Source organism: Fukomys damarensis, unplaced genomic scaffold, assembly GCF_012274545.1.
Source record: "Fukomys damarensis isolate Sample0158 unplaced genomic scaffold, DMR_v1.0_HiC HiC_scaffold_18, whole genome shotgun sequence".
NCBI classification, from domain to species: Eukaryota; Metazoa; Chordata; class Mammalia; order Rodentia; family Bathyergidae; genus Fukomys; species Fukomys damarensis.
The window spans coordinates 32,842,154-32,853,586 of record NW_022900930.1 but is presented as its reverse complement, the minus strand read 5'-3'; the positions used below and the strand labels follow the sequence as shown (position 1 = coordinate 32,853,586).

At 32.7% G+C, this 11,433-nt stretch overlaps 1 pseudogene; it reads right to left on the bottom strand.

Moving 5' to 3' along the window:
• Window positions 1-5,222: 5,222 nt before the first annotated feature.
• On the bottom strand, window positions 5,223-5,353 carry LOC117286799 (annotated as a pseudogene).
• Between the last annotated feature and the right edge of the window lie 6,080 nt (window positions 5,354-11,433).

Below are 11,433 nucleotides of genomic sequence, written 5' to 3'. Positions count from 1 at the left end.
TTGCTTTTAATTTTTAACGCCTTCCTTGTTCCACACTCACAGACTCCTTTTCAGACTCTCGTGACTCTGCTTTTAATAATCTTCTTTATTATTCCAGTGCACAGTGGGAATGAAGGCAGCCTTTGTACCTGATTTACAAAGTGTGTGTCACCATAGCAACCCTACTGTAATTTAGAAAACAGGCATCTTTATAAAGAACAGGATAACTGTATTTAGAAAGGACCACAAATGGCAAGTAGTTTATTATTTAGCACAACCACCTTATTTTATTTATATTATCAAGCAGTGTATTAATTTGTAAATTTTCACCAGTTTAGTGCAGATCTGCCTTTTGTCTATAGACTAATGTATAGAATTAGCTCTATTATTCTAGGAATGGTTTATGAAGGGACCTTAAATTGTTTGAACACAACTCACTAGAAATAGATGAAATCTCAAAATTTTTCCCGACAATATCCAATTATTAAAAATTAAGGTAAGTAGGGCACTACAAAAACTAATCACCCAAATTAATGATTAAAGTGGTTCACAGCAAAGGAATGCTATTACCTTGAAGTTGACAAGAATCCTCTCCTAGCTAAGTCAGGCAAATAGGGTTTCAAAAACCGGCAGAGGTTCACCTACATGCCAAGGGAGTACTTGTAGCAGTGTGTAAGAAAGCCCTTTGGTACTCAATTTTCTAGCTAGATACAGAGCTCAGAACAGAAATCCCTCATTAATTAAAGAACTATCATTGCACATTTATGAAATGTGGGGCTCTATTTAAGCCTCAGAAAATGCATCAATGAAAAGGTGAATGAGGGAACACAGCTATAGAGGGCTCATGGTTTAGTGCAAAGTATTAAACAAAAATATAAATATTATCTCAGTAACTATGTTATAAATACCTGAAGAATACCTGCTGTGTATGAAGGTGTACCATACTGGGTCCCCAATAAATCTAACATTTTAATGTATGTTGATTGTAAAATAAAAAATTGGATCTATTATTGTTTTGTTGCTTTTTGTCAAACATATACACAGGGAAATCAATTATTTTGACTTCAGATAGCTTTCTAGGTTTCTGATTCATGAGCAGTTAATGTAAGTTTACCATATGTTTACCAGTTTTCAGTTGTTTTGAAATAAATAAAATTTTAGGGACCCACGTGGTGTCATGGCTGTGTTCTTTGATTTACATAGTGGATGGATTGTAATAATTGAACAAATATTTATATTAATGAGTATGTGTTCTATCATTTGCACATATTTTCTTCAGTTTTTCTATATAAAAGCAATGTCCTCCATTCTGTCTTTTATGTGCAAATGTTACATATTCAACATTAATCTGAAATACTGTGTTATAGCTACAGCCTCTCTTTTCAGTGACTGACCATACATATGATATTTAGAGTGACAAATTAAAAATATTTGAATAAGTAAACTAATACATGTTTGCCACAGAAAAAATGAAAAAAGACAAAAGCACTACTAAGTATACCAGTCATCTAAAGAGGCAACCAGTAAATATTTGTACTATGTGTGATTGCTTCCATTTTACCACTTTGTATAATTTTAAAATATTTAATATATTTTAGTTTTCATTGGCAAATAATTACTGTATACATTTGTGATGAACAATATGTTGCTACGATATATGTATAATTGTGCCATTATTAAATCACATTAGCAAAATATATACTACATTATATAATTTTAATTTCTAGTGAGAACGTTTAGATACACTCATTAATTTTGAAATATGTAATACATTATTATTAACAGTAGTCATCATATTATGCAATAGATCACTAAAACCTACTTTTGCTCTCTGACACTTTGATCAGCGTCTTATCTTTCCCACTTTCCTCGACCTCAGCTTCTGTGAACCATCACTGTACTCTCTACCTCTAGGAGTTCAACTTTTAAAAATTCCAAAAATGAAATCATACAGAATTTGTCTTTCTGTTTCTGTTTTATTTTACTTAGCGTATTATCCTCCAGCTTCACCAAGTTATTGTAAGCTAGACTTTTTTCTTCTATTAAAGTCTGAAGAGTACTCCATTACGTATAATGTATATTTTTCCTCACTCATTCATTCATTCATTAATAGGTACCTAGTTTGCTTCCATGTCTTTATGATTGTGAATAATTTTGTAATGAACCTGGGAAGGAAGAAGACAGTTAAGTCTTCAACATGATGCATTCAATTATTTTGGATATGAGCACAGAAGTAAGATTACTGGATCATATAGTAGCTCTATTTTGAATTTTTAAAAATACATCAAACTATTTTCCATATTAGTTGTGTTTACATTCCTACCAACAGTGTACAAGAATTCAATTGTCTCCATATAGTTCTTTTTGATGATAGCTACTTTAACAAGTGTTAGGTGATATCTCACTATTTTTTTAAATTTTAACTTCTCTGGTGATTAATGATGTGAAGCCTCTTTTTTATTTTTCATGTTCTTTAGCCATTTATCTGTCTACTTAATAATGTCTATTTAGGGCCTTTTCCCATTTTTAGCTGAATTGTTTGCTTTCTTGTTAGTGAGTTGAGTCCTTTCACACTTTGGGGACTACATCCTTATCAAATGATGGTTTACAAATGTGTGTTCTTTTCATTCTATTGTTTCCTTTGTTGGATCATACCCAGGCCTATGTCAAAATATCTCTGTTTGCTATTTGCTAATACCTTTAGACTTTGGGGTCCTACTTTTAAGTAGTCTATTTTGAATTCATTTTTTATGTATAATGGAAGAAAAACGTTTAATTTTAATCGTCTGCACACAGATATCCCGTTCCATTTTTTTCAGCACAAGGCACCATTTTTTTTTTTTAACTTTTGAAGAGTATATTCTTTCCCCATTATGTTTTCTTGGTAACTTTGTCAAAAGCTATCTATAAATAAATTTGTTTATTTCTGGCATATCTGTCCTATTCAGTTGATGGGTGGGTTTGTTTATGTGTAATCCTCATGCAATTTTTATTACTGTACCACTGTAACTCATTTTGAAATCAGGTAATGTGAGGCATCCTGCTTTGTTGTTTCTGCTCAATATTCTTTAATTACTGGCCCGTTTTGCACTTTCCTACTAATTTAAGTATTCAGTTTTTATATTTCTGTGAAGTATGACGCTGAATTTTTGAATAATATTACATAGAATCCATAGATCACTTTGAGCTGTATGGATAATTTAATAATTTTCAAAATATTCATATAATATTTTCATTTATTTTAATCTTTGTCAATTTTTCCTATTAATATTTTATAGCTATCAGTATATAGATCTTTTATGTCCTTGGTTAAATTTACTGTTGCATATTTCATATATGATAATAAATGGGATTTTCTTAAATCCTTTTTCAGATAGTTCATTGCCATTGTGTAGAAATACTAGAATTTTTGTTTTTAGTTTTGTATACTGAAACATTACCAAAGTTATCAGTCATAGAAAGTTTTGGTGGAGTCTGTAGGGTTTCCTATATATAAAATCATGTCATGAAATAGAAACAGTTTGTCTTCTTTATTTCCTTTTTGGATTCCTGTTGTTTCCGTCTGTTGCCCAAGTGCTCTGGGCAGAACTTCTGGTACTAATTGCAACAGAAGTGATGTGTTGTTGCTGATCATGAAGAAAAACTTTGTGTCATCACCGAGTACAATTTTAACTATGGGCTTGTCTTCTATGGTCTTGATGGTCTTAAGTGAGTACCCACGTAGGTGTGCACCCTCAAATTCAGACTCAGCTAAACCCCTTCTGTGGCTCCAGATCATTCACACAACAAAAGATCACCCCTTCAGGCAAGAAATGGGGCTAATTTTTTGAAACATCGAGAAATATTTTGGCACGCAATGTAAGCAGAAATAAACTGTTAATTCCCCATTTCAAGGTTCTTACTATTTTTATTGCAATTTTATCTCATTTATACTTTCAATGGTATTAAAAAGTCAAAGCATGTAATTTCTCAGAGAAGAAAGAGGTCCTTAATTTTGTCTGGTTCTATTTTTGATGTGCTAAATAATTTAAAGATCAGGTAGAAAATACTAAGAAAAAAATGTTGACAACTTTCTCTTGTTATTAGACAGTCTACTTTCCAAATTGAAATATACTCACACCAATATGTTTGACCTTTTATCTATGAGCAAGCTCTGGATTGGTGCTCAACATTCTAAGAGCTGTGAGTTAAATTCTTATTACTTAGATCAATAGAATACAGGTGCATTAATTTGACTTTCCTAGGTTTTAATCCATTCCTAAATAAGATTTCATAATTCAACTACTCATAAATTTATAAAAATGGGAGTGTATAAATTTGGTAAAAGATGATGAAATTATAATCATGAATCTTTTTTTTTTTTTAGTGAAATAGGAAACAGGATTGTGGGGGGGATTGGATGAGTGAGGTGTGAAAAAATATTCAAGGATTGTAGGTGAGAAAACCTAAATGATAATAGAAAATTGGTGGACAATGCTTAGTGTTCTGCAATTATCAGTAATACTAAAAATCCTAGTTATGCTAACCTGCTGGTTTTCATAATTTTTCCCATCTATATTGCATGTTTATAGGTGACAACAGACATAATTGGATTTGATCAATATTTGGATTTTACATTTAAAATAAATATATATAAGACCAAATTAAAAAGAATGTCTTATTAAGACAGAGATGCTTTCAATTAAACACTACATAGTATGTTTTCACTTAATGGTTCCCAATACTCAGAATGAAATATAGTTTTTTCTCTAAATACTTTGTAGAATCAGCTTTTATGGAACAAAATATTTATTAAATTATTTTGAATTCCTGTTAGTATTAATCTAGATTAAGTCCTTCATTTTTTTTCTAAAGGTAACTTTAATCATAATTTTACTCAGAATAGCTGAGACTAGGATGTAAATTAAATATATAACAGAATCTCAAAGTGCTCACATCTTTATTTGAAAGTATCAGCTAATTTTATATAAATTTATTTCTCTATTGAATCCCAGAAATAAATTGAGAAAGGATATTGAAGCATTCAGGTTTGATAGAGCAAGAGGATTTAATTTTAAGGAGGAAAAATGATTAATTTTTATTGTGTATCTGAAAACTTTTAGCATTACAGTGTGAGGAACAAATTTTAAGACATAAAATTAAAAATAAAAAGAATTTCTAACTTTCTCATTCAAGACTTAAAATACAAACTAGATAATTTTGATATATTATATTCTAATATGTACCATGTTGAACAATTGTCCTGAGATTGTTACATAAAGCAGATCTATAGAATCTGTTTCTACATCTTTCAGAATATTACCACATTGATTTTTTTCAAAAATTGAACTCTAATATACTACACTTGATCTTAGCCAAAAGGCTGAGAAGCAATTGAACTCTAATATAAACTGTATCAGAATTAAAATATTTAAATTGTTTTGTGTTCTGTTTTGTTTTGTTTTTCAGTTATCAGGGATCAAACTCAGGACCTTGTGCTTACAAGGCAGGTGCGGTGTCACTGAGCTAAATCCCCTGCCCTTATACTGTTTTAAAAATTATAGCTTCATACTAAAGAACATGATGGAGGGCATATGCTAAGGCCATTGTATTTTACAGAATCATTGCCAATGAATGTCATGTTAACATCACTGTAGAAAGACAAAAGATGTAGAAAAAGAACATAATTGGATGTGAAGACAAACATGTTTAAATCCAATCAACCCTGGGTGGAAATATTGATTTTATCATCTACAAATGGTAAGGATTGAGCAGATCTTTATTTTCTTCAATTCTCAAATTCCCAATGAGAGAAATAGATTTTAAAAAATAAGTAACTAAATGATTGCTGTCAGATTGATCCACGTAGACACTTTCTCAAATTGTTGTACATAAGGACCAGTTGTTTCTTAAGAATTACTTGCTCCCACTCCCGTGAAGGGACCATTTTTCCTAGTTAGACTGACTGAATTTAAGAATGAAGCACAAAAGAACATAATTAGGACTTAATAATAAATGACAGCACATAGAAAATTTGAACAACTGGACCAATTGTGTAAATGTTGCATGGGATATTTTAATGAAAAGGTGTCATTGCTCACTAAATCACACACACCAAAGAAATGACACTAAGTAGGATGATACACTTCAGTGTATTCATAGAGTTGAAAAGAAGCGATTAGTAACTTTCAATCTTACTGTACTGTAAGTGAAAGAAAAAATGTATCAGATGTTTTCTACTCTTAAAACATGGTAAGAAAATTTTACTAACTACAAAAATTTGAAATAAGAATTTCTCTCTCATGCACATGCCTTATCTGTCAGTCTGCCAATATCATTTATTTCTTTATCAGTCTAGTCAAGGGTATATTACCAATAATTTACTGTGTATTTTCTTATAGGGTTGTTATTTTCCATCTCTAACATCTGTAGCTACTAAGGCACTCATTAGAAATCTCTACAACTCCTAAGGTAGCTTAGAACTAGTTCATTTGATTAAACAAAAATGAATTTTGCAAATAAAATGCTTTCCAAAAGGAAAACTAGCTCATGGGGCTGTATGAGTGAATATTACTAAATATTTGAGATGAAAATTATCCTAAGCTTACTCTAAGTTATATAATATGAGGTAACCATTTCCAGAATGGTTTATTCTAATTATTATTGTACATCTTGACAAGATTATTATAAGCAATAAATTATAATTAAGTAACCTCAATGAACATAGCTGCAAATTTATCAATAGATAAAATGGTAATCTTTATGACTATCTTAGGAATCAAAGGATGCTTTATCATTAAAAATTCAGTAACATTCACTAAATTATCAGAGTAACATTTTGCAATACTGTGAGCCAGGACGCTGATGTCAGTCAGCTTATTCACGTAGCCTGCTTCCGTGGCAGACACCTCCACTGTCCTGGCAGTGAGGTGGGGAGCGATGCAATGGTCAAGCACTTCCCTGACGTGTGGCATCCTGTGTTTGGTTCCCAACATTGCAAAATTCTAAGCAAAACATAGTGTTGAGTGATGTCCTTCATGTTGACAGAGGTAATGTGTATAGCAAAGGCAGTTTTACTTACTTATCTGTGTCTTAGCAGGACAGGCTGGACAGCCAGGCTCAGCTCCATGTGTATTTTCAGACATCTTCACGTGGTCATTGTAGTATGAGAGTCACCTATCTACGATGTTAAATCTGGGACCCTTGAGCGAGTATTTTGTAATGTTCAGATTTTCATTTAATCTTAAAAGTTCTATTAAGTTATAGTTCCTCTTGAGCAAAGAAGTTACCAATGCCAGGCCAGATGCAAGGACAGAAAATCTTCTAAATCAGAGGACTAGCAAATAACTATGACTATTGTTAATTTTTGGCAGAAAGCCTCCATTTTAATAATATTTTAAGGTCAGGGGATTTAGCTCAGTGGTTTTACCACCTGCCTTGTATGCACAGGGCCCAAGTTCAATCCCTAGTACTACTACTACTACTACTACTACTACTACTACTACTAGTAGTAGTAGTAATAAAATCTTGGAAAGCATAAGAATAAAAATCAGGCTACTTGTTTATATTGTTTATGCCATTTAACACTTATGTGACCTCCCTAGTTTTTGTTTGTTTGTTTGTTTGTTTTGGTTTTTTTTGGTACCCAGGATTGAACTCAGATCTTTGCACTTGCAAGGCAGGCCACCAAACTGCTGAGCTAAATCCCCGGCCCTAACCTCTTTAGTTTTGAATTTACTCATTGGAATAATAAAATGCCGGGATTACATATTGCAAAATATCTTCCTAATATTAACAAACTACCATTAAATCACATTTTATTAATGAAATCATTAATTTTCTACCTTTCACTTTCAAATTTTGTTCTATGTCCCTTTTCTCTCTGTTATTAGCCTTGCTTCAGAGACTAATTGGTGAAACTGGCGAAAACTGCCAGGGTGTGAGATTTTGCCTACTAAAAGTTAGTCTGTCTCAATTTCATGAATTCTGATGAAATATAGAATACTTCTGGGCCACAGTAAAAATAATTTTATATCTAATGTCACAAAAGGCGACTAGAATTCTATATTCATATCAACTCCCACAGGTTGTTCACAAGAACCCAAAGGGAATGCTTTGTTTACAAGGGAATCTGCATTGTACTACAAAAACTTAGAGTTTAGGAAAACACCACTCCTAGCATTATAGGCAGCTGAATTAGGTACAAATTAATATGCAGTTAGAGAGGGACTGAGATTTCAAGGAAGTCAGCACAAAAATAAGAATTCAACCTTGTGGCTGAAGGTGCATCTGAAGAAGATAAAGATCCAATGGCCAGGCCTACATGTCTCCCTAAGGGATAAACAGTGCTTCGAGATTATACTGTTAACTAGCAACATCTGGTCCTGCATCAGCTGTTGATGTGGGTGATGAGAGCTTCTGGACCCATCCCTTTTCACAAACACCTTTGTTCTTTCCATGCACAATTTCCACAACACATTCTTTATTGTATCAATGGTAGCTAAGCAGCTATACTAGTAATCTTATAGGTAGAGTGTAGCCTGACCCACATTCTACCCACACGGTGACTTTGCTGTTTAATTACATCTGCCTAAGAGCCTTAATGACCACCCCATTCAGAAGGAACCCTGCCTGGAAATCTAGGAACTATTCTATCCTTATTTCCATTAAAATAGCTGTATTTTATTAAGAAGAAATGAAATAAAATATTTCACTTAAGCAATATTAACGTTCTTATTCAAGAATATTAATTTCATTTAATTAAGCAATATTAATAAGATTGATATTTCATGCTGTCTGGAAGAATGACAGTTATTCACTGATAAATTCACACTTGCTACCTCTAAGAATTGGTTCAGGGGCTGGTTTACCTCTATGAGATGTTACAGATAACAAAAAAGACAAGAAGTACAATATACAAAAGAATTAGAGAGATGCTTGCAATGCAAATAAAAATAGTCATGCTTAATAAATGCATATTGTTTTAAGTAAACTCATTGTGTAAGAAAGAAGAAGCTAGCATTAAAGGACAAATGAGTTAATCTCTATTCAAGACATCACTAATCCAGATGTTTTGAAGAAAAACCATTTTCAAAGATGGATCTCTGTGATATTTTCTCATTTCAAATGCTCAAATAAGGTCTTTAAAAAAAATTTACTTTAGGTTTAATGAAAGGAAGTCATATGTAACTTATTCCCTCATATAAGTAGTAAGTACTATTAAAAATAAAATATTCCACTTATAAATAACCACAAAATATTTCACCATTTTGATACAAGTGAAATTATATATAACTATAAAATGTGTATGTTATTACAATATAATTATAATATTATTACTATAATTATACATATACTTTTTTTAAAGATACATAGCGTTTTATAGCACTTTAATATCTCTGAATGGTTGCTCATTTCATTCCAGGAGTAAAAGTGGTTGTTCCTTTTTCAAATTGCATTTGTGATGTTTAGAGCGTTAGTTTTGTGAGCAGCAATGGTAATCTTTCACAACCACTATAAATCTATTATATGTATGTTCGTGTCTGATGTACTAACCTTAGGAATGTTCATTTATCTCCAGAATAATTAATGTTTTCCTAAGATATAAATAAAAAAGAAAGGAAAATGAAAATTTGAGAGTTATAAAATTACATATGCAGTATATATTTTTAAAATATAGTATATTCTTATAAATCATTTCAATGCTATACCATATTCTCCTAACATTTCCAAAACTAGAGCTCTTCATTTATGCTAGAGGGGAATCTGGACAGGTAAACCAATAAAAAAATGTGACCGATCAGGTATTTCTTTAAAAGTCTAGTTGTTTACTGAAAGATTCCGGTAAAATTAAGCTTCTTCCCTTGTATATGATTCATGTAACTGTAGATGAGTGCAGCTATTGTTGAAAAATATATGGAAGTTTCTCAAAAATCTAAAAAGTATCATCGTATGATTCAGTAGTTCCTCTTCTGTGTTCACTCAAATGATCTGTAATCAGATCTTAAATTCTTCAGGTAATGTTCATTGCAGCGTGATTCAGTTTGTTCACACTACAGAACCTACCTGAGTGCGCATCAACAGGTGAAGGCCAATAACATATGACATACAGTCACGCAAATCGCTACTTGAGTGACCATGGTATTTAATTTTTAAGCGAGTTGATTTAAAATAAGCAAGTTTTAAACTTCTGGCAATACTATAGAATTATTGAATTCCATTCCATTCTTAATGTATTTTTAAACATTGTTCGCTTACTTAAACATACAGCATAGACACGCAGAAGAGTGTAATAGTACATCCATTCCCAAAACACTCTACAATATTTAACTCTTGCTATAGTTTTTCAAATCTTCATGGGTACTGGTTTCCAGCCGAGGGAATTCTGTAGCTGCTTTCTGAATCGTTTTAAATTATATTTCCAAGGATGAACTGACCCTTAGATTCAATTATTGGAACGTGAGATACCTCTTCGCTGCATTTCAGTTCCGCTGTGTTGTTCCCTCATATGACTCATATTCACTGGGCCGTGATGAAGTAAAGGTGGCTATTACCAGCCAGGAGGGACCCCAAGGAAGGAAGGACTTATCCATCTCAGGGATGTGCATTAAGATTCAGTCACAGCCTAGTGAACAAAAAACAGAGAGAACAACTTTAAAATTGTAGGCTTTGTCAATCCTTTGATGATTCCCTACCTATACGGCCTGAGACTTGGGCTCATTTTTCACCCATCACTCCAGATAGCTTAATTACCTAGGTAGACTCAAACCACAGCATTATGACTTTTGGTATATGATGTTGGTTAAATGTTGTTGTTATTGTCATCCTCCAAAATACTTACTATATTAATACTAATGAAAGTATATTTTAACAAATAGCCTACAATTTCAACTTTATTGAATAGAAAAGTTATTAAAAACGTTATGTAAAAAAATCTATAATCCCTCTTGTTACTAAAATGAAGATTTGAGGTTTATAAATTGACATTCTCTGGCATAATGATGCTTTGAATCTAGTAAATCCACATAAACCACAACACTGTTCAAATTATCTTAGGGAAGCACCCCCTCGGCTGGCTTCATCGACATAGACAAGCCGACACCGGTGTACTTGCTCAGCGCTCCCATCTGGAAGGAATCCACATAGGTATTTGTGGTAAGGATATGACGGTGGTCTGGGAGAGGACTTGGAGAAAAAGTCCCTTCTATACTTACACACTGAAGGAAGAAGTAAAATTACCTAGCAATTCCCGCCACTGACAGCATTCAAACAGACGCCTCCATCTAAACAAAAGAAAATATACGAAACACCTGATGTGGTTTTGATTGTGAATTCCCCCAAAGGCCTCATGCAGTATGGCGGTGGGATCTGTTCCAAAGAGGCGAATTTTAACGGGGCATGGCCCCAAGGACACACGGGGCATATCTCCCTTAGATGGTCCTTGGTTGCTCCTCCCTCCTCTCTTCCCCCTCCCCT